Here is a 23624-nt window from a genome sequence, read left to right as displayed (position 1 = left end):
AAAACGCTGTTTAGGGGGACAACTGAGTATAAAAGATGTTCATCATACTTAAAGATAGTTTGTGTTTTCACTCCTGAGTGAGTTCTTCATAGACAGACCAGTAGCACACCACAAATACAAACTACAACTTAGTCAAGCCTTTTCAACAAACAGCTTTACAAATGACCAGTCCTCTTCACTAAGAGACCAGTCCATCACCACATACATCACCTATTAGTTATCAAAGACTATATTACATATAGATTACACCCTACAGATAGGTTATCATGCAAACACTAGTTTCTCACCTAACTAGAACTTATTAATTAGCAAAGCCTCTTACACATAGAGCTTTCACTCTGGGCATATCTCATCATAGAGACACTTGTTTAATACCACACACTTCACTTATTAGTTTTCCAGAGCTCTTCTACACACATTACTTACTCTAACTAGACCTACTTGCAGAGATGCCAGTGCCGCTCCAAACAAAACATCTAATATGTAGCAAACCCTCTTCTACATTTGTATTATCTATGGTGTGATTTCTTTAAAGAGTGTACTCCATTTTATAATTGGATTAAATTACATTAAAACTATATAGACTCATCCTTTTAAAACATTATCCCATCCTTTTCATAAATACAATGATTTTGCATTATTCCATTGTCATCTCCTGTTATACATTTATCTAAAGCACACATAATCTATGACATACTAATGGCCTGATTTAGATATTTGTGGACGGTTACTCCGTCCAAACGGTTATGGATATCCCATCCGCCGGAACCTAAATCCTATTATTTTCTATGGGATTTAGATTTCTGCAGACAGTCTATCTGTCACCATTGTGACAGAGTAACCAGTCTGCTAATATGTAAATGAGGCCCTGAGTATTGTTAACATGAAATCTACAACTAAACTACAAACCTACATATTACTTCAAACAGAGCTTAACTCATACTTCATATACAGAAAGAACACAGGCAAAATATTTTCTATACATTTTATTCATCATCACCAATTAAAATCAATAGTATTAAAAATTGTTTATGTAAAGTACTACGCAATGTTGAAATTACACAACCACATAAACAGTGACAGAAAATGCATTCCTATACTTATCTATGCATTCCCCTATGGCTTATCAAGTGCATAAAACATTTCAGTCCACATTCAACATATTGTACACTGTACAAAAGTAATCTATACATTAGCAAAAGTGTGAAGAATATGTACTCGGTATAAATCCTTGACAAACAAGCTGCCAGTTCAATGTAGCTGAATGAAAAGATTTGAAACACTCTCCAATGAGCACACTTCTGGAAAACAGAAACAAAAGAGAATTCACAGAGTCTACCTCCTCACTAGTCAGAGACAAACTCAATAGGGAAAGGTTGTGCATAGGGTATATGTATATGTAGCCTAGAACCCATTATCCAATCATAAACTAGCACATTATATTATTTCACTGGGAACACTTGCTATGGGTTGAAACTCACATAACCTCTTTTTACACATTGGACTGAATTGGTGAAGCCACAGCGAAGTTCAACCTGCAGGCTTGACTAAATGAATCTTACATGTTGGAATTTGTGGACCATTTGTGGTGTTCAGCGTGGTCCCCCACCCGACCATGTAAATCCACAATGGATCCACAGATCCTCTGAACAACATCAAGAAGAGTACAATACTAAGAGAATTGAGGAGATAGGTTATTTTTTTAATAAATTCCTATTCTTCCTCTCCCACTTTAAAATTGACCAAAATACTCTGTCAAGCCATTTACTAGTTTATTTTGCAATACGATTGTATACTTTCCATTACATCCTTTACCCATACACCATTCTACAAGCCCAGTTTACATGACAACCAGTTTGAAAATCCTTACAAACAAGTTCCATGTCAAAGGTTCATAAACTGGTTACATGATCTGCACGTCTACTTAAGAATCTCATTGGAAGTCACCGTTTACAGTTCAGAAATAGGGAACTATTACAACCACAATAACAGTGGTATTATGTTTTATCCCAATCAGTATGCACAATTCACACAGCACTTATTGACTACCTAACCAGTATTCAGTACTTCTGCATCAGCCAATCACAATCTTAGCAGTGTGTTTTCAAAATTCACTTCACTCTCCAAGCTATCTGTGAAATATTCTGTGTCTTCTACTGACTCATCCTGTATCCAGCTCCTACATACCAGCACCATATTTAGAGTGTGGACTGTGGACCACAGTATTGTCTTTGAGCCAGAGAGCATGCCAAAACTTGTGGCATTGACAGAGAGTTTGGATTACCCCAAGTGCACAAAACTTGGGTTGGCCACAGAGGTATGAAGTGAATCAACTGTTGCCCATGATCGAAAGCATTTTGGATTGTGAGTACAGAGACTTCCTGATTTTGCACTATGGGGGTAACATTCCAGTCACAATCTCAGGGAAATCCAAATGAAGGATACATTTGCGCAATTGATAGCTCTTTTTCCTAACATTAACTTTCTATATTCCTTTATATATCAAAGGCAGACGTGGCAGTGGCCATCTCAATTTTGACCAAAGATTGAGAAATCTAGGAAACATATCAATAAAACAATTTTGGTGTAGTGGGAGTGTGGTGAAAAAACATGCTTGGTGCTCTCAAGATGTGATACACTCATGTGACAATAGGTGATCACAGTGGCTATCATAAAACCAAGAACAACATAACCTATTTTTCTAAAATATATTCACAATAGGGTCCGTAATTCTAGTCTATCTGCTATAAGGATAGAAAAGGATCATTATAAGGATTCACAATCTTAATGACCCAGAGAAAGAAGGAGAATTAGGCTTGAAAGGTGAAGTCCCTCTGAGATTTTGAGACTCTTCTATGAATGGCTGTACCAAAAACTATGGCTGTTTATCTTTTACACTGACAATTGACAAAAACGAAACCTCATTCTTAGATACCACTGCGAAAATAGAAAATTACTCCTTATATATAACTCTGAATCTCAAATCAAGGGAGAGGAATCCCCTACTGGAGTATTCCAGCTTCTACCCTTGGCCATTAAGACACTCTCTACCCTTTAGTCAATTTTGTAGGGTCCGACGGAATTGCCACCATTAAAGGAACTTCTTCGGGAAGCCGAAATTGTATCCAATAAAGTTATAGCCAAATGATATCCCAAGCATTTGGTTAGACACTCACTAGAATGGACATAGTACTGCCCCAGATAATAAACATCTTACACCTCAGAAGAGAGAATTTAATTCAGAAAGACTTGTTTCTATACCCATCTTTTCTCTGATATTGATACTGGTGGCAAAATGCATTGGAAAATTTTAGCAGCAGGGGACCTTCAATGTTTTCATATCAAAAAGGAAACACTGAAAGATCACTTGGTCAGGGTGGCTTTTATTCCCAATAAACAACCTGATACATAGACTGAACATTGGGGCTAATGGCCATCATTGGATATTTTAAATGCAGCCATTGTGGTGTGTGTAGGTTATGTGTAGCTTCTAAAACATTTTAACATCAGAATACTAAGATCTCCTTAAAATGTTTCTCCAATTGCAACACTTCAAATGTAATTTACTCATAATATGTCCATATGTGAAACTTTACATTGGTCCGACGACACAAAAAGTAAGGGTACAAATTTGTAACAGTGGAGCCGCATCCGCTACAAGGCCCCCTCTGCTCTTTTAGTGGAACATTTTACTGCCAAAGGCCACAAAGAAAAAGAGATCAGATGGTAAGTCATCAGTTTTCTGGAAATACCTGAAAGAGGTAGCAATGTAGAACAAAGCCTAAAGAGAGAGGAACTGAAGTAGATTCTTAGGATAGACTCAATGAGGACTGGCCAGGATTGCCAAGAAGAGTGAACAACTTTGATCTGATATGTCCCCTTTTGTTAGATTTTCTTGAACTGGCTGTTAAAAAATACAGTACTCCCTTTGTGAGTAATTGGACTATCTCAAAACATTCATAACCTTGTATGCCCAAATTAGATTTGTACTGAAAACCAGAATTATGAAAATATTCAATGTTATCCAATAATGGCTTTCACTCTTGTCCGTTTTTATGTTTTCATGATTATACTCTGTATTTTCACTTTTCTGTCTGTTTTTCTTTTTCTGAATTTTTCTTACTTTTGTGGGCATTTGCTTCTAAATATTTGTTAAAATATCTTCATCAAGAACACCCTACTGCCTATCACACCAATCCACAATGGCTGCTGCTTCTCCTTACTTCGTGGAGGCATATTAGGACACAGCATGTGAGCTCTGCCCCCTTAACCCTCATCAAGGGTCAATTTTTTTTTATCCTGTTCACTTCTTCTTAAGTGCAACATTGTTAGTCTAAGTACCAATGTGTACACTAACATAAGTTTACCAAAGGTCCCAGATGAATCTCGGGGTCCCTTGTTCTCCATAAAAATAAAACAATTTCAGCATTTCTCTGTGACAATAGGATGGGTTCCATTCACCACAATTAGATCTACGTTGACATGCCAGGAGCAAATCGAAAGGGTGGACTCCATTTCACACTGGTAGGGAACCCGATCTTCCCTACCAACATCAATGATTGCGTATAGTTCTACATATACACAGTATAAACACAAAGGCTCTCTACAGATGCCTATAACTAGTGCTTTAATCACGATTCTGGCTAAATAAAGCACTGCAGTGGATGTGCAGGTCCGAAGAAACTTTTTTTTAAATGTGCCCAATTGTACCTGGAGGAGTGTGTAAGTGTATGTGTCTTTGGGTGAGTGAATACAAAACAATGTGCATTGTGGTCTGTGTAACTGTGTGTTTCAGTGTGTGTCTAAGTAAATGTGTGAGAATGTCTGTGTAGCTGTGTGTGTATATTTCAGTACAGAAGTAAATGTTTGGGCATGTACTTGTGTTTGCCACTTTGGGTCTGTGTCTCTGTGTGGGAGTAGATGCATTTGTTTGAAAATGTGTACAAGGGAATTTGAGTGACGTTCTGTGTTGGTATGTGTTTGACTAGAAATGTGTGTATAATGTTGTGTATTTATGGTGTATATGTGACTAAGTGCATTGTGTGTAGATGTTTCTTAGTGAACATGTGGGAATATCTGTATGAGTTCGTGCATATGTCAGTAGGGTAGTATGTTTTTGGGTATGTATGTAACTGTGTATGTGTGGTGTTGTATGTGTGTGACTGTGTGTATGCCGTATAGTTGTGTGGGTGTGCATGTGAAGGTGTGTGGGGTGTATGAGTGTGTGTATGTGATTGTGTGTGTGTGGGATTGTGCTGGTGTGTGTGTCAGTGTATGTGTCTGGGGTTGTGAGGTTGGTGTGACGGTGTGTGGGGCAAGTTGTGTTGGTGTATCAGGGGATTTTGTGAGTCAGGTTATTTTTGTGGTTGTGTGTGTGGGGGATTGTGTAGGTGTGTGTAGGATTGTGGGGTGTGTTTGTGTGGGGTTATGTGTGTGTGGTAGAGTTCTATAAGTGTATAAGTGTGGGTGTGTTTTTTTGTGTAAATGCGTATGGGGGATTGTTTAGGTGTGCTTATGTAGGGTTTAATGTTTCTTTGTGAGTATGTGTTTGGAGGTTCTGTAGGAGTTTGTGTGCGTGTAACTGTGTGGGAATGTCTCTGTGTGAGTTGCGTTTTGTGTGTGTGAGATTGTGTGGCTGTGTGTGTGAGTGCATTTGAGGTTATGTAGGTGTGTAGGTATCTGTGTGGTTGTGTAGGTGTGTCAGTGTGTGGGGTGTGTGTGAGTGAGAAGTTGTGTGGGTATGCATGAGTTTGTATGTATGAGGTTCCCTGGCTATATGTGTGTGTGTGTAAGTGTGAGGTTGTTGTTTATGTTACACCAGTGTTAAAATTCACTGAAGTAACTATAACTCTCAACCCTTGCCATGCACAGTTTTGCCATCGCTGATATAATTTCAAATTTTGCAGTGATGTTATCAATGATTTCTAGAACATATCATGAGTGACGTAATATATGGGTTAATTAGCTGTGCATAGTGATGGTGTGAGTTATACTTATTTTAGGTCACTAGTTATTGTTACACAATATAAGTATAACTGTTGAATTTCAATATTTGTGTTATTTGTGTAAAATGTTATGTTGTCACTGAAATGTTCATCTAACTATAATATAAATTTAACCTTTGATTTCTCAGTGAATTGATAAGGTTTATTTAGTGTAAAGTAAAATATCATTACAATTCCTGATTATATCATCACCTTAACCTTTGTTTTTTTCAGCAAATATATCTATCTATTAAGAGTTTTCTCATCAGTAATTTAATTGCAAATGTTGCAGTGATATTATTAACAATGTCATAGAAGATGTCATGAGTGATGTAATTTGTGAGGTAATTAGCAATGCATGGTGAACTTTAACTGTAAGTGGTGAATTTCTCTGTTTTTTGTGTTTAAAATAAAATGCTACGCTATTATGGAGTTAACCTAACTATAATCTTACTTTAAGCCTTTTTTCAAAGTTTTTCTAGGGGTTTATTCACATAAAGTAATATTTTCTTACTGTTAGACCTGGCATCCTTGGCGTGGTTTCACTGTCTTTTTTGCCTCTACTTCCCATGTGTTCACTGTGTGCTGGACTCTGTTTTTGGTACTCTGGGCAGTTTACCACTGATGACCAGTACTAAAGTGAAAGTGCTTCCTATGTAAAATGTATGTGTAATTAGCTTTTCAATGACTGGCATATTTGATTTACTAGTAAGGCCCTAGTAAAGTGCATAAGAGGTGTCCAGGGCCTGTGAATCAAATATTACTAGTAGGCCAGCAGCACTGGTTGTGCCACTTACATGAGTAGCCCTGTAAACATGGCTCAGACCTGCCACTGCAGTGTCTGTGTGTGCAGTTTTAAACTGCCAATTCGACCTGGCAAGTGTACCCACTTGTCGGCCTAAACTTTCCCTTTTTGTACATGTAGGGCACCCCTAAGGTAAGCTATAGGTAGCCCCATGGGCAGGGTGCAATGTATGTTAAAGGTGGGACATGTACTGATGTGTTTTACATGTCCTAACTATGAAATACCGCCAAATTTGTTTTTCACTGTTGCGAGGACTATCCCTCTCATAGGTCAACATGGGGGTTGCCTTTAAATATATTTTAAGTGCAGTTTACCTTCAGGAGCAGATAGGACCATGGAGTTTGGTGTCTCTGAACTCACAATTTAAAAATACATATTTTAGTAAAGTTGTTTTTTAAATTGTCAGTTTGAAAATGCCACTTTTAGAAAGTGGGCATTTTTTGCTTAAACCATTCTGTGACTCTGACTGCTTGTGTATTCCCTGTCTGGGTCAGACTGACAGTTGGGCTGTTTGTGAATCCCCTCCAGACAGTGCCACAAAGTGCGCTGGGGTGCAGCCTGCATTTCCTGATGGGCCGTCTAAGCTAGAGTGGAGGGAGGAGTGGTCACTTACACCTGAATGGGCTGTGCCTGCCCTCACACAATGCAGTCTCCAACCCCTTTGTGTGAGTCTGGAGGCAGGCCTGGGCGAGGCAGGATCTTGGGAACAAAGAGACTTTCCTTTGAAAGGGGTATAAGTAGTGGACCCAAAACCCCAGATTTTTGGATTACTTCTGGATTCAAGAAGAACCTCTGCCAAGGAGAAGAGCTGAAGAGCTGGTGGAGGAGGGCTACCCCTTTGCCTGTCACTGTTCTTTGCTGGATTGGCCTGCAGTTGCTGCTTCTGCCTGGGAGAGGACAAAGACTAGACTTTGTGGTATATTCCTGCTTGTGAAGAATCTCCAAGGGCTTGGACGCAGCTGCCTCCTGTTTTGAAGTCTCAGGGCCATCAAAGACTTCCTCTGCCAGCACCTGGACTCTCTGCTGAGACTCCTGCCCTGCCAAGTTGTGCCCATGCCAGTCTCTGGGCCCTTGACAGATGAAGTTGGAAGAACTGGGGCTGAAATCCACGCACAGAACGCTGTGCGTGGAAAATTTCCTTCCACCGCCTGCAAAACGGCTGAAAACGACGGGCCACCTGCTTCGTGGCAAAAATCGACGCTCCACCTGCATTGCAGCTGGGAGATTGATGCATCGTGGCTGGAGAAACCACACAACACCCGCTTGTGGCTGCTGATAATGACGCAACCCCATGCAGTGCGGTTTTCTGACACAGTGCGAGCGGATTTCTCACGCATCATTGTTGGGTGTCAAAAGTCAACGCAAGCCTGTGTGGATCTGAGGTGCATGTCTGGAAATCGACGCATCGCTCTCTTGTGGGAGATTAATAAAAACCAGACACAGCGCCTACTCGACTGGTGAAGAAAACAAAGCACAGTCTCGCTTGCGAGTGAGAAATCGACACATTGCTGACTTTTTTGACGCACACTCGCCCATTTTTTACACAACCCAGGTACTTTGTGTAACATCAATGTTTCCATTGTTTGATTTGCATAAATATTGGCTATTTTTCTGAACTGGTGTGGTCTACATTTTGTAGTGTTTTCACTGTCTTACTGTGTGTTTTGGTACAAATACTTTACATAGGGGTTATCTTAAGTGTATATCTCAATTACCCTGACTAGAGTGAGGGTCCCTGCTTGGAAAGAGTGAAAACTGACTGCCAACCAAAGACCCCATTTCTAACAGTTACCATATGTAAATTCAACCCTCCTTTGGCCATGTGTGGTGGGGGGGTTGGCTGTAGGGCCTGGCCTGTGGCCAAGTCCTTCTTCCAACCCCCCTGCAGCCAGACAACCAAACGCTGCCAAGTTGGCCACAGGTCCTGTGTCCATCCCCCCAGTAGGCACCCAATCCCACACTGCACATGGCCTTTAGATGTGGTCAGGCCCTTTGGAAGTCAACCCCATGCTGCATACGTCCGCATGGGAGTTGAACAAAAGGCCAGGCTTGCCACCAGGCCCTGTGGCCATCCCTCCCACAGGCAAATAACCACAAACTGTGCATGGCTTTCAGTAGTGTGCAGCAGGCGGTTGACAGTCAACCCCATGCTGCGCACAGCCTTCAGAGGCACAATGTAAGGTTGGCCTTCAGGTCCCTGGGACCACAATGGGGCTGAAACATACATATAAAGGTCATGGGGTGTACAGCACCCCTTAACCTTAAAATGCCCTGGAGACCCCATCCTCTCGGGCCAAATCTAGCAAAAAGGAGGAAAATGGGCCTCATGGCCCCCTTCCTGAGCTTTAATAGACTCAAGGGACCCCATGCCCTTGGGCCAAATTCCAAGGGGATGGGGGCAGGTAGCCCCTTTCCCAAGCCTTACCAGGCTCCTGGGACCCACTCTCCTGGGCCCAAAGCCAATAAAAATGGGGAGGGGTAGCCTGGCCCCTCACAGAGCTTCATTAGGCACCAGGGAACACATCCCAAATTCAATTTACTGTTTACCACTAGGGGCCCCCATCTGGGCCAACAGATTCTCCACATCTGTAAGACTAGTAAAGATGTAGACACCCAACCACCACAGGACTTTTAATTTTGTTGGGTGTAACAGTTGCAACTATGCTCTGTTTGCTTTAAAAGACTCTGACAAATGGTTCAGTTCCTAACTCCTTTGTCAAGTTTTGTATGCTAAATTGGGAAAGACTTTAAAAGAAAAATTGTTGTTATAGATTTTAACAGAATAGCGCTTCTAAAAATATTCTCTTTGATTTTGAAATCTTGAAAATATACCAAAATCATCCATGGTTTGTTGTAGTTTGAGGGAACCTGTGTGCTCTAGCAGTTGACATATCTGAGCACGAACCAGACAAAACACAATTAGACAAAAGGTTAATCGCTTTCTCAATTAGCTTCTTATTTTGACCAAAGTTTTCAGAAATCCCTACGAGTCTTAAATTTGGATTGGGATCTATTTTTCAAATCCTCTATTTTTTACTTAACCTGATGATTATCCTTTAGGACCTTGGATTTGGTCTCAGAATGAACCTGCTGGGTATCCTTCCGATTTGAAAACCTTTGCTCCACTTCTGTACATCTTGAGTTTCCATTTCCTTCTGAGCAACTTTCATCTCCTGAACCTCAGTCAACACTAGTTTAAGTAGGCACCTAATGTGGTATTGAATTCTTCCAATGCACCTTCTGGTGCCATTTTCTCCATTTCTGCACATTCACGTGAGACCTCTCTGCAAATGCACTTTCCATTCAAGTGGAAAGGTGCAGGGTAGAATGGAGTTGCATAGAGTGGCATAGAGTGTAATGGAATAGAGTAGATTAGAGTGACATACAGAGTATTGATGTTGAGCGCAGGGGTATAGAGTTCAGTGTTACAGAGTAAAATGCACTAGCATTGAGTGTATTAGCATAGAGTGCAGTGGCATACAGTGCAGTGTTACAGAGTGGCATAGAGTGGAATTGTGTGGACTAGATTGGTGTTGCCTAGGATGGAGTGGTACAACGTGCAGAGACGCAGAGTGCAGTGGTGTAAAGAGGCATATATTGCATTGGCATGGAGTAGAGTGGTACAGAGTAGAGTAGAGAGGGGTAGTGTGAAGAAGCACAGAGTGCAGTGGCATAGAGTGGAGCGGTTCAGAGTGGAGAAGAGTGCAGTGTCCCAGAGTCCAGTGGCATGGAGTGGTGTAAAGTGGAGTGATGCATAGTAGGGTGCAGTGGTGTGGAGTGGAGTGGAGTGGAGTATGCATGGTGTGGTAGCACACTGCCATTACAGACAACACATTTTTTTATTTAAATGACAATTACATTGCAAAGAGATACAGTTTTTCAAACCAAACTATACAGTGCACAGACGATGATGTGTGGAAATTCCATCACCTAATGCAATGTATTTGATTTCAGCACAGTTCAGAATTAACAAAAATGTGCTTCATCTGTACTCCTAATTCTGAAGTTTATTTAAATGTTGTCATGTGACAGAAAAAAACTCTTTCCTAAACCCAGTATCCAGCAAGATTGTCACATAAATCCTCTTACTTTGAAGTCAGAGAAAGAAAAGTAAACACTAAGCTCCCACCAAAGACAGCCTGACATTTAAATGTGTTCTTTGAATGCACAGCAAATGTAATGAGATAAGAACAAGATTTAAAGACCTGTTTACAGAGAGGGAGCACTCGGAAGGATACTGTAAATAATGTTTGGGAAAGGGAAAGAACAAACTCAAGCTGCATAGCCTAAAACAAACAAAGCCAGCAAATTGAAAGCAACAAAATGTGAGTTACAAACCACAAGACCAATGGAAAGCAACGGGCGGAATGTATTTCCAAGGAAGCACTATGAATGTATTTAAAGTGACAGCCGTGGGATACTTTTTTAGTCCAGTCCGTAACTTGCAGAGGTCTGGCCAAATCAATCATCCAAGTAGTATGACGAAAAGACCTGGAGTGGTTTCCATGTTGCAGGAAAGGTCTGTACACCCGTTCTATCAGTTTGCCACCAGTTCCTATGGTGTAGAGCTTCTGGCACACCTCTTGTAGGGTTAGTGCTAGGTGGCAGACATGAAATAGGGCATATCATGATTATTTAAGGTTGTTGAAAGTAAGGAGTTGACCTGGGTGGAGACGGTAGTCAGCCACAAAGGTTTGGAAATTTAGTAGCTCGCCATCCAGAAACAAATCCCCCAATTTAAGGATACCTGCGGCATGCAACCGATGGAGTTGCTCTGAGCACAGCCATCCTGTGCGAGTGGGATGGCTTAGCAAAGGTAGTGAAGGAGCACAGGGTTTGTTTGTGTCAGTGACTTTATAGGTTCTAGCAAGGCAAGAGAAAGCTGTGCATGATAACCCCGGATGATGATCCATAGAATGGTCAGTAGGAAACAATGAGCAGTACATGGAACCTTCCTTAGAAGTCTCTACTGATGGCTGTGGTTTGGCCACCGAAAAGAATGGCCGCCTGAGGACGAAGCTCCGTGCGCCGAGATAGATTTCGGCTACGACGGGGGTAACACGAGCCACAGGCAGCCTCACAACGGCTCCCCGGGACTGCGAGATGTGCAGCCTGGGGAAATAACAGATTTCCCCAGCGAGATATGATGCCCGCGACGCCATCGGACGCAGACCACTGAGGCCTCTGACGGCTTGGCTGACGGCGGCCTAAAGTGAGGGGCCTGCCTGCCTAAAGAAATACCTTCGGAAGTCTTGGAACCGCGGCTACGATCCAAACAGAGCGACTGAGACTACCAGCAAAGAACAAGGTGCCGGGAGGTGTGGAGGTGAGTGGTGACAGAAGAGGGCCCCCTCCGCTCTCACCTCAATTCCTATCCCCAAGTTACCATCCACGGGCAGCACTGCAAACTCCGGCATTTGGCCACAGTGGAGAGGGTGCACGCCGCGGCACGCCAATGGGGGACATCTTGGAGACACAGGACATATGGGCCAAGAAGGCGACGGGCCCCCCCTGAAGCACACGTAACGAGGAGAACGTACAGGCTTAAGGCTCACCTGGGGCCCATGATCGCAAGCCCGGTCACGACATCAAACGAAGAGCACGAGAGAGCAGAGAATCAACGACGGATAAGAACTGCGGCCGCACCCTGAGCAAATAAAACAGAAGATAAAAGCTATCTATATACGAATAACACTGAGAGTGAAACAAAAATCTCTTTGATCCACCCACGGGCAGCGCTGCAAACTTCGACGTATTACCATGATAAAAACGGCGCACGGCGAGATACAACACCGGAGGACATCGTGAAGCCACAAGACGTAAGGGCTGAGAAGGCGACAGGGGCCCCCCAACCCCCCGAGACACACATAGCGCAGAGAGCGTACAGGCTTGAGGCTCACCCGAGGCCCATGTTCGCAAGCCCGATCACGACATCAAACGAAGAACACAAGAGAGAGTAGAGAATCAACGACGGATAAGTACTGGGGCCACACATTGAATAAATAAAATAAGAGGACAAAACTACCCGCCTATGAATAGCACTGAGAGTGAAACAAAAATCTCTTTGAACCACCCACGAGCAGAGCTGCAAACTTTGGCATATTACCATGATAAAAACGACACACGCTGAAGCACACCACAGGAGGACATCTTGAAGCCACAGGGCGCATGGGCCGAGAAGACGATAGGGCCCCCTCCCCCCGAGGCACACGTAGCGCGTGGAACGAACTGGCTTGAGGCTCACCCGAGGCCCATGACTGTGTGCCCGGTCACGGCATCAAACAAAGAGCACGAGAAAGAGTGGAGAATCAATGATGGATAGGTACTGCAGCTATACCCTGAACAAATAAAATAAAATAGAAGGTAAAACTACCTACCTACGAGTAGCGCTGAGAGTGAAACAAAAATCTCTTTGAACTATCTACCTTGTAACATAGCACAGATGCCAAGGTCTGAAGAGGCATAACTTGAGGCACATAGCACCAAAGACATCACCGCGCACAGAGCAATAATTAGAGACCATTAATATACAACCCAACAATAGAACGCTAGGTGACATTAATAACGGGACCACCAACTTCCCACCCTTCCCCACTGATATTCCACCTCCTCTTCCAAGTGCCACAACCTACAGGATAGAGGAAGGACGACCGGCAAACTACGACCTCATCGTACCCACATGATGACATCTATCACACAGAGCCTCCTACATCCCGGAAGAAATGCCCAAGGGAAAGCCCTCAGGCAAGCCTTCCAGGCAACTCTTGTTCTCAGAGGCTGTCACACAATCAAAACCCACGACAACACAAATGGCAACACCAGGGTCAATATCCACACCAACAGACCCCTCTGCCTCGGAAGCCACGGAACGTATACTACAGGAGATTGCCTCAGTGGGACGTCGTCTCGAAGCAATAGATCAGAAGATCACAGACTTAACCATAGCCTCTTCCTCCATTCATGCAGATATAGCAGGTTTCAAAGACACAGCGGATGCCCTAGAGCAACGCCTCACTACGGTGGAAGATCAAATGGCGAAACTGCCAGATCAAGAAATTGAATTACGATCCCTCTGGGCAAAGGTAACAGACTTGGAAGACCGGAGCCGCCGAGACAACATACGACTCTTCGGAATCCCAGAATGCAAAGAAGGATCTGACATCAAGGCTTTTCTACAATCACTCCTGCCCGACCTCTTCGATATTGAATTTTCACCGCCATTGGAATTCCAAAGGGCGCATAGAATAGGACCTCCTCACAAGGCTACCTCCGACAGGCCACGGCCCATCATAGCATATTTTCTAAGACATGATCATGCTCGACAGGTCCTATCAGCAGCTAAAACACAAGAACCAGCCTCTTTGGATGGCCATGAGATCAGAGTAGCGGCCGACTTTTCCAGATTGATGAATGAAAAGAGAAAAGCGTTCGTAGCCTTTAGACCGCAGCTCAGGAAACTAGATATCAAATATGGCCTTTTTGAACCCGCAAGGATGTGGATCACCTATCGTGATAAATCCAAAGACTTCACGGAACCGGAGGACCTTAGATTATTTCTCAATGATCTTATCTCACACCCCATAGACGTTTCATCAGGACAAGAAGACACTGATGCCTCCCAGACCGGGAATAACCCTCCTACTGCACTGCTATGAGCCCAGTCACAAAGATCTGCCTCACACAAGAGATGCAGAATGTATGACCTCCTTCCCAAGCCACAGGACAATCGGGACCAGGTGCTACAGGCAGTAATGGACCACACCCAGGACATGGGTAGGGACAAATCCCGCTCCCCACTGAAGCCGTCACTGGATGATCACACAGACCACTGAACTCCGAGAATACTTAGAACACTGAAACAACGGCCCGTCATCTAGTAACCGACCTGCTTTTCGTCAGACATATAAGTGGCATGCCCAACTGCTCTGAACTAAAGTCGTACCATTGATGGGAGGGAGTGGGGGGGTCCGAGAGTTTAACATCACTCCCGTCCATTATGAGATGTCAGCTTTTAAAGAGTGATGTCTGTCTATCGGCTAGGTCTTCCCTAATCAACCTCAGAAGTATAGCTGAGGCACCTACACAGATCTTTAGAGACAACCCTGAAGGATGTCAAAACGGTTTTAAATGTATCATTTCAAACCCTATACTCAGCTCTAAGCTCACATGACCGGGTCTTCCTCAGCACCCCCCCCACGCTCATCTGCTTCTGAATCTGGACTCCCTTGTATTTAAAACCCAGGGATATTATTTTCATTATCTGTCTATACCTGTACCACGCAACACATAACACACTGAGGCTGACTACTAACCCCCCTCCAACAACATCATCGAAGAAACACTAAAATAACCCCCATCATATTTATACCTCATAATAATACTCCCTTGGCTCGCGGACTCCACAGGTACGAACCCGCAGATTAACAGTCTAACTGATAGCAGGCTTCCTTTTTCCCTTCCTTTTGTTCTTTTTCTAGGTCTTTCTCTCACTTCTTTATTCATTAGTGCATAAATTTTTCTTCTCTCCGCGTTAGGAGCCTTTCAACCTCACTTCTACTCTCATAACTCCTACTCATTACCTCTGGTGACCGAGGGACCTAGACACACCCTGTCTCTGTCCCCTATATTATATTATATTGTATTATATCACGCCATCCCCCCACTACGCGTCCCTGAATAGCTAGTATCTATATAAAATCCCCCCGTACCTCCCCGACCACACATTACAGATACATCATACGGAATACACCCTTATCCACATTGCATTCATGGGAACGACAACACTGCTCACAATCGTCTCCTGGAATGTACATGGTATGACCAACTATGTCAAACGACAGAAAGTACTATCCTATCTACGCTCTAAACATGCAGATATAGCCCTGTTGCAGGAAACACACCTTGACTCAGCAGAATCTGAAAAACTTCGTAGAGATTGGGTCGGTAAAATACTCTATAGCGGTAAACTGCCCGTATCTGACGGAACACAGGGTACTGGGAGGAAATGCGGGGTTGCAACCCTCATACGTCGCTCACTGCAGTTCCGGCTGCTTAAAGCATGTCACGACCCAGAAGGCCGCTATGTCCTAGCCAAAATCAGGATAGGTCTTTCCACGATCTGCATAGGCTCAATATACGCCCCCATAGGCTCCAAGCACACTTTCTTCCTCTCTCTTAATCGACTGCTCACACAGATTGACGCCTCTCAATATGTACTGGGTGGAGACTGGAACATTGTACAAGATGCTATCCTTGATCGTACAAGTGGCCTTGACGCAGGCAATAACTCAGACAGGGCCCTACTCCACGACGTCCTTTCCGACCACGGCTTGCTAGATTGCTGGCACTTATTACACCCCTCAGACCGCCTATACAACTTTCTCTCTCCAGTACATGGAATCCAATCGCGACTAGACTACTTTATGATCGACCAGAGACTGATACAAGTGATAAAACTGACGGATATCCTTACGGCCGCACTATCAGAACACTCCCCGGTCCTACTAACGCTGGAACTAGGAGTGATCAATCCCAGTCGTAAACCATGGCGCCTTCCCAATTCCAGATATAGAACCCCAAAAGGAAAGGAACAGCTTAAAAACCACTTAGCTACCTACCTAAAAGATAACAAAGGCTTGGTATCCTCACCCCAACTCCTATGGGTGGCAGCAAAGGCAACTATTAGAGGTCAACTAATGCGAGACGCTGCCATTGCCAACGCCCAGAAAAGAGAACAACAGGCCAACCTAGAGGACAGGATAGCCCATGCGATCAGAGAATATGCGCAAACCGCCACCCCATCCAATCGCCGTCATCTTGAACAAGCTAAAATGGAACTCAACTCCCTATATACCTCGCGGGCAGAATATGCATTGCAAAGGCTAAAGGGCCGACATTATGAACACGGCGAGAAAGCAGGCCGTCTACTAGCCGCCCAACTACGCCAAAGACGAATGACATTAGCCATACCAGCATTCACTGGCCGAAACAACGACCTCCTCACGCACCCACAGGCAATTGTGAATGAATTCGGCAACTATTACCAAGCCCTATACAACCCAGAAACAGTAGAAGCCAATGACCGCCTGAACGCTTTCCTACAAAGAGCAGATATACCCTGTCTTTCGACAGAAGGTAGGGCACTCCTAGAAGGTGATATTAGCAAGATAGAAATTCAACAGGCGATAGCCAATCTATCATACCACAAAACCCCAGGGGAAGATGGCTTTACTTCCGAATACTATAAATGGTCTGGGACACAGACAGTGGAGACTCTATACAACGCTTTCCAGGGAGCGGACAGCACGGGATCCTAATATCCTATCTCCAACAAAGCCATTATCACAGTTATACTCAAACCAGGGAAAGACCCCCTTCTCTGTGAGAGCTACCGCCCCACATCACTACTTAATGGAGACACTAAAATCTTAGCAGCGATATTAGCAATCCGATTGAAAAAAGTCATCCCCTCTCTGATCCATCACACCCAGGTGGGCTTTGTGCCAGGCCGCTCATCAAGGAATCACCTCCGTAAACTATTCCATACTATATGGACAGCGCGAGGCTCACAGGAAGAAACCCTTGCCCTCTCATTGGATGCAGAAAAGGCATTCGACCGCAGAGAATGGTGGTATCTTTTTGAAATATTAAAACACTTTGGACTAGGGACTAACTTCATTAATAAAATACGACTACTCTATGACTCCCCGACAGGTCAGGTGAATTGTGGAGGGTTCCTATCTGACACTTTCCCGATCTCCAGAGGAACACGACAGGGCTGTCCACTATCGCCACTATTATTCTTGCTAGCTGTCGAACCCCTGGCGGCGGTAATTAGGAACTTCAATGTAATATCAAGAATCCTGGGTGGATGCTCCAACATCTATCTATACGCAGATGACATCCTACTCACACTCACCGACCTATCCAACTCCCTACCAGCTCTCAAACAGATACTGACAGAATTTGAGCAGCTTTCGGGATATAGGATAAACTGGGATAAAAGTGAGGCCCTACCCTTGTCTCCTATAACAACCTGCTCCTCCCTACAAGATCTGCCGGTTAAATGGAAACATGCTCGGCTTCGTTACTTAGGTACTGATATAAATAGAGGCCTAGAAAACATAGTGACAGATAACTTAAACCCCCTAATCAATACCATGAAACAAAACTTTGAGAAGTGGAAACAATTAGGATTCTCGATGTGGGGTAGAGTGCAGACGGTGAGAATGGTAACCCTCCGAAGATTTTTATACGTGCTGGGTATGCTCCCATTATACATACCACTAACCCTCCTCCGAGGGATAGACCGCTGCATTCGTGCCTTTGTATGGGGATCCATGCGCTCGCGACTACCCAGAGCCACGTTATTGGCACAACGTGAATTTGGAGGTTTAAATCTCCCCTCCATAGAACACTATTCTTCAGCATTACACCTATCACAGATGACCCTCCTACTCCCAAATGTACGGGACCCACCACTCTGGGTAACAGTGGAAAGAGCATTTACAGGAGTTCCTCACGAATTACAGATACTATATAACACGGACATGCTCGGTCAACGAACTACTGATCCCATGATAGGAGCCATGAGGAACGCCTGGCGACAGGTGCACCGCTTACTGAAAATAGACCCATATCTCCAATACAGAGCACTCCTATGGGGCAATAAAGGACTCCAGATAGGAGGTAAGACCAGCCACTGGTGGGACTGGTATCAAAAAGGCATCATAAGAATAGACCATCTCGTCTCTGGAGACAATTGGAAGAAGTTCAGGGAACTACAGGAAGAATTTGACCTCCCCGACCATTACTCATGGCGTTATCTACAGTTACGACACTGTCTGATACAGCGACTAGGCCGATCCCTTCGGCAATTAACACATTCACCAATACTTCAATACCTAGAAACATGGGGTCAAATGAAAGGGGCTGTATCGGGGCTGCAGTCGGTGCTGAATCGACACCATTTTTCACTACCACTGCTTAACTCCCTTAGAGAAAAATGGCAAACCCGCCTACAGAAAGAGTATGACCTAGAAGACTGTGCCGAATTAATTGAGGCTAGAGACCGAGGAGCCCGTGAGGCCTGCTTGAAATTCTGCCTTTTCAAGACCCTACATGACTGGTACTGGACCCCACAGAAGCTATGCACAGCGCGACTCCTGCCCCACGTGTCCTGCTGGAGATGCCCCAACAAACATTGCGATCTTACCCACATCTTACATGATTGTATTGCTACACAACCTTTCTGGCGGGTGATAGGACACACTCTTAGAGAGGTACTGCCCATACTGCCAACACTCACACCATCCCTCATACTCCTACATGATACAGAGGAACTACAACATCTCTCACGACCCCAAAGCCGACTATTGCATACTGCATTAGTCACAGCTAAATTATGTATCCTCAGACATTGGCGGGCGGTGGCACTTCCCTCCCAGGAAGAATGGATTGGCGCAATGAACCAGGCAGCCTCCCACGTACTCCTCATATATGATCTACAGGATGAAACTGATATATTCCTACAGACATGGTCACCCTTCCTGCCCAATCTGATGACCTAAGTATATCCTGTGACAGACCACCACAACCATTTAACTCATGCAAACACAAATCAATGCCCACACATGAATATACTTATCATAACCCTCAACTATACTGTGCCCTCATTTAATTCTATATTGCCCTACCATCCCTAATAAATGATCATCATTATCACCCCTGACTACAGCTAGACTGCCTTACCCCCTTCAACCCCCTCCCTCCGTCCCCTTTCCCTTCCCTCGGTCACCACTATTACGAACACCATTACCGCCATAATGGCTCCCACTATTGTTCCTACTACTAGTGTCATTATCATCATAATGGATACCTAACTTCCTACCTACGTATCAGTTCTCATGGAGTCTTCCCTGACCTTTCTGTAAAACTACCCTCCCTATGTGTCCCTAAGTTCCTGAAGGAAGGGATACTACCAGACACAGACACGAATACTCTCATGATGATCCATCTCTGTTCAAAAGGCATATTATATCACAGAGAAGCTATTATACTAAATACCCATCAATAGCACCTATTGATATAATATAATAGTATAATAGTAATATACCGCAGTTAACCTATGATATGGATTTACCCAACATTTATGGCGATAAACCCTTTGCAGACGAAGTTCAAACAGTTGCAAGATTGATACATTTTATTTGTTTGGAGATATGAGACCACTATGCTATTAATACTGGTTCTTAAATGTCATTATCAATGCTAGGACAAAGCACGTCTTTATGTGTTTGAAATACTTGTATACAACGACTGAAGACTGTAAAGGCAGAGTATCCCCAAAGACGGGAAGAAGTTTGCTAATATTGCTAATTTTGTTAATTTCTCCTTTGCACATGACTTGTGTTACGAAATATAAACAATGTTTATAATACCAATAAAAAATGATAACACAAAAAAATAAGTCTCTACTGATAAACTCCATCTCATGCAGGGAGGTGGGCAGAAAGCCATCAAGCCACCCATTCGACCTGTGCAGCTGAATAATAGCATTCTAAGTCCAGAAGACCTAATCCACCAGCAGTCACAGGTAGCTTTAGAGTGGAAAGAGCTACCCGAAGGCGCCGCAGCGACTAAATCAGATGTGTGGCATGTCTGAAGAAGGAATGAAGGATGAGCAGGGGAAGATTTGCAAAATAATACTATCATTGAGATAGCACACCATCTTCACTAGGGCCTTGTGGCCCACTACAGAAAGCAGAAGAGAAGACCAGAAAGCAAACTGGGATCGAAGGGACCGTGACGCTCTGCAGAGATTTCCAACCTGTATATCAGTGGGAGAATGGTAGATATTAATCCCTAGGTATCGAAAGGTAACTGGTTTCCAGGTCAATCTGAGATCTAATTGTATATAAAGGGGAAAACAGTGCCATATGTTCAAGAAACACTAATTACATTTTAACATTTTTACATTTTGTTTGTGCAATTTACATCCCAAATATTTTGAAGATTCTGGCCCTCATTACAACCCTGATGGTAAATCCCGCTTACTGCCGTGCCGATGGCCGCCAACATACCGTGCCTGCGGTGGTAATCCGACACAGGTATTATGACCCACACAGAGAATACCGCCACAATACAGACACCCACACAAATCTGCCAGTCCAAAGGTCAGTGATAAACTGGCAATAGCAAAACCCACACCGTCACGCCAACAGGAATGCGCCCACAGTATCACGACCCACGAATCAATGCGGCGGTCTTTCAAATTGGCGGTACACACCACCGCGCTCAAAATACACACACACTTACAAAACACCACCACATTGGACAAATCAAAATAAACACACCTGACACACATACACACACCACTCCCACACCACACTCACACCACTATGAAACACACACCCACACTACCCACAACCCCTTACAACTAAAAAAAGAGACCAAGCACAGAGAGACAAGCAAAGAGCACACACTCAATCAGAGGCACAGAACACCATCACTCATACACCATCCACGCACATCACAGTGTACACCCCAACACATCACCCCACACATCACCTCACACATATTACTCACACCACATCCATGGCACCCCAAAGACACCCCAGGTTTTCTGATGAGGAGCTAAGGATCCTGGTGGAGGAAATCATCTGTGTAGAGCCACAGCTATTCGGATCACAGGTGCAGCAGACGTCCATTGCAAGGAAGATGGACCTATACGGAGAATCGTCAACAGGGTCAACACCGTGGGACAGCATCCGGGAACCAGGGATGACATCAGGAAGAGGTGGAACGACCTACGGGGGAAGGTGCGTTCCATGGTTTCAAGACACCAGATCGCTGTACAGAGGACTGGCAGAGGACCCCTACCTCCTCCCCCACAACTAACAACATGGTAGGAGCAAGTCTTGGCGATCATACATCCTGAGGGCCTCGCAGGAGTAGCAGGAGGACTGGACTCTGGTAAGGCAAATCTTTACCATTATATCCCCCACCCTACCTGCATGCCATCACATACCCCACCCGTACCCTCACTCCCATCACTCCATCACCTCGCATATACCCCACCATCACAACCCACACATCCCAATACCAAGCCCTGCATGCAACACCAATGCATGGACACCATCACAGCCCTGCATGGACACCCATCAGCACAGCATGCCCAGTAGAGAGACTCACCCAGCCCAGCCCAAACAAAATCAGCAATCACACAAGGCCAAGGCGACAGGGAAAGCACAATTATACAGGGAAACACACCCATTGCACAAGATGGCACTCACAGATACAATAACAATGCATTTGCATCCCAACAGGACCCGTACCCAACGTCACCGGAGAGGAGGTGCCACCAACATCCAGTCCACCCCCCAGAAGAGGCCCACAGTGATGACAGCAGCTCTGCAGGCCTGGATAACAATGACCAACCTGGCCTGTCAGGGACCTCTGGACAGTCGGTTCCCCTGCCACAGTCCCAACCCACCACAGAGCCTCCCCCCTCAGTAAACACCACCACAGCACCCACCCAGCGGGCCCATACCTCTGTCCCCAGGACACGTCAATCAGCAGTGTGTCCACCACTAGAGGGACCCCAGACAACCCCACTAACATGGGATGATCAGGGACCTGGGGTCAGTGGCAGTGGGCACACGGTTCAGGGGACAGAGGCACAGGACAACGGGGGAAGCTGGGAGGACTGCTGTGCGACAGGGGGAGGACAGTCCATGGGAACTGACCCTCCACGAGGCACTCTCTAAAATCATGGGAGCATACCACCATTCCCAGGAGACCATGGACACGGTACTGGCCAAGTTACAGGAGACCCAGCGGCTGCAGGAGGAACACTACCTGGGAATCAGGGAGGACCTCACAAAAATCTACACCATCCTGGTCACCATAGCAGGGGGGCTGGCTGAGATGGGCAAGACCAGGAGGGAGGCAGTGGCACAACAAAGGGCCCCCGACACTGGCCAAACTGAGGAACAGCCTTCCACCTCCGCCGGCGCTAGTGGACAAGAGGCCCCGCCATAGGAACAACAGGCCACCAGCATCCCACCCCCTGCAGAAGGAGAACCACCCCGCAAACAGTCCCTGCTATCCAGGCAGAAGACAGAGAACAGTGCCAAGACCCCCACCAGGAAATAGGTCTCTCCTGATTGTCACCCTTCTGTCCCACTCTGCCACCCTGTCCACCTTGAACTGCCAATACTCTCCTTCCTATGCCCCATTGGACAATGCACCTGTGATACCAAGAGACTGGACCTAACTGGACATTCCTCCACCATCACCCCAGCCCCTTGTCCGTACCTCCATACTATTTAGCACAAAAACACCATTGAAATATAACCCATACTGGAGTCAGTGTAATGATTGGAAAGATGTATTCTTACAACATTCTCAACGCATTGCAACGTCTATGTTCATTGAATTATACCAATGTATGACAGTTGGTGGGCAGCAGTACACAAAGCAGGAGCCATAATGGGGTACACAGATCTGAAAAAAGGGAATCCAAAGGGAACAGTCAGTGGCCATAGACAGAGGGTAAGAGGCTGCCATGTACAATGTCCAAAAGTATACTGAAATGTGAAGAGGAGTTACAGTCTCTTACTTGTGTGTCACTGGAAGTACTACTGTATAATGTTTGTTCTGTTGTCCACATAGTCTTCATCTGCCACCTCTTCGTCACTGTCCACAGGCTCCACCACTGCCACAAGACCATCACCAGGCTCATCCTCCAGCAGAAAAGGCACTTGGCGTCTCAAGGCCAAGTTGTGCAACATACAGCATGCCACGATGATCTGGCACACCTTCTAGGGTGAGTA

Source organism: Pleurodeles waltl, chromosome 9 (assembly GCF_031143425.1).
Source record: "Pleurodeles waltl isolate 20211129_DDA chromosome 9, aPleWal1.hap1.20221129, whole genome shotgun sequence".
In the NCBI taxonomy this organism is placed as follows: Eukaryota; Metazoa; Chordata; class Amphibia; order Caudata; family Salamandridae; genus Pleurodeles; species Pleurodeles waltl.
The sequence above is the reverse complement of the archived record's forward strand: the minus strand, read 5'-3'. Positions refer to the sequence as shown.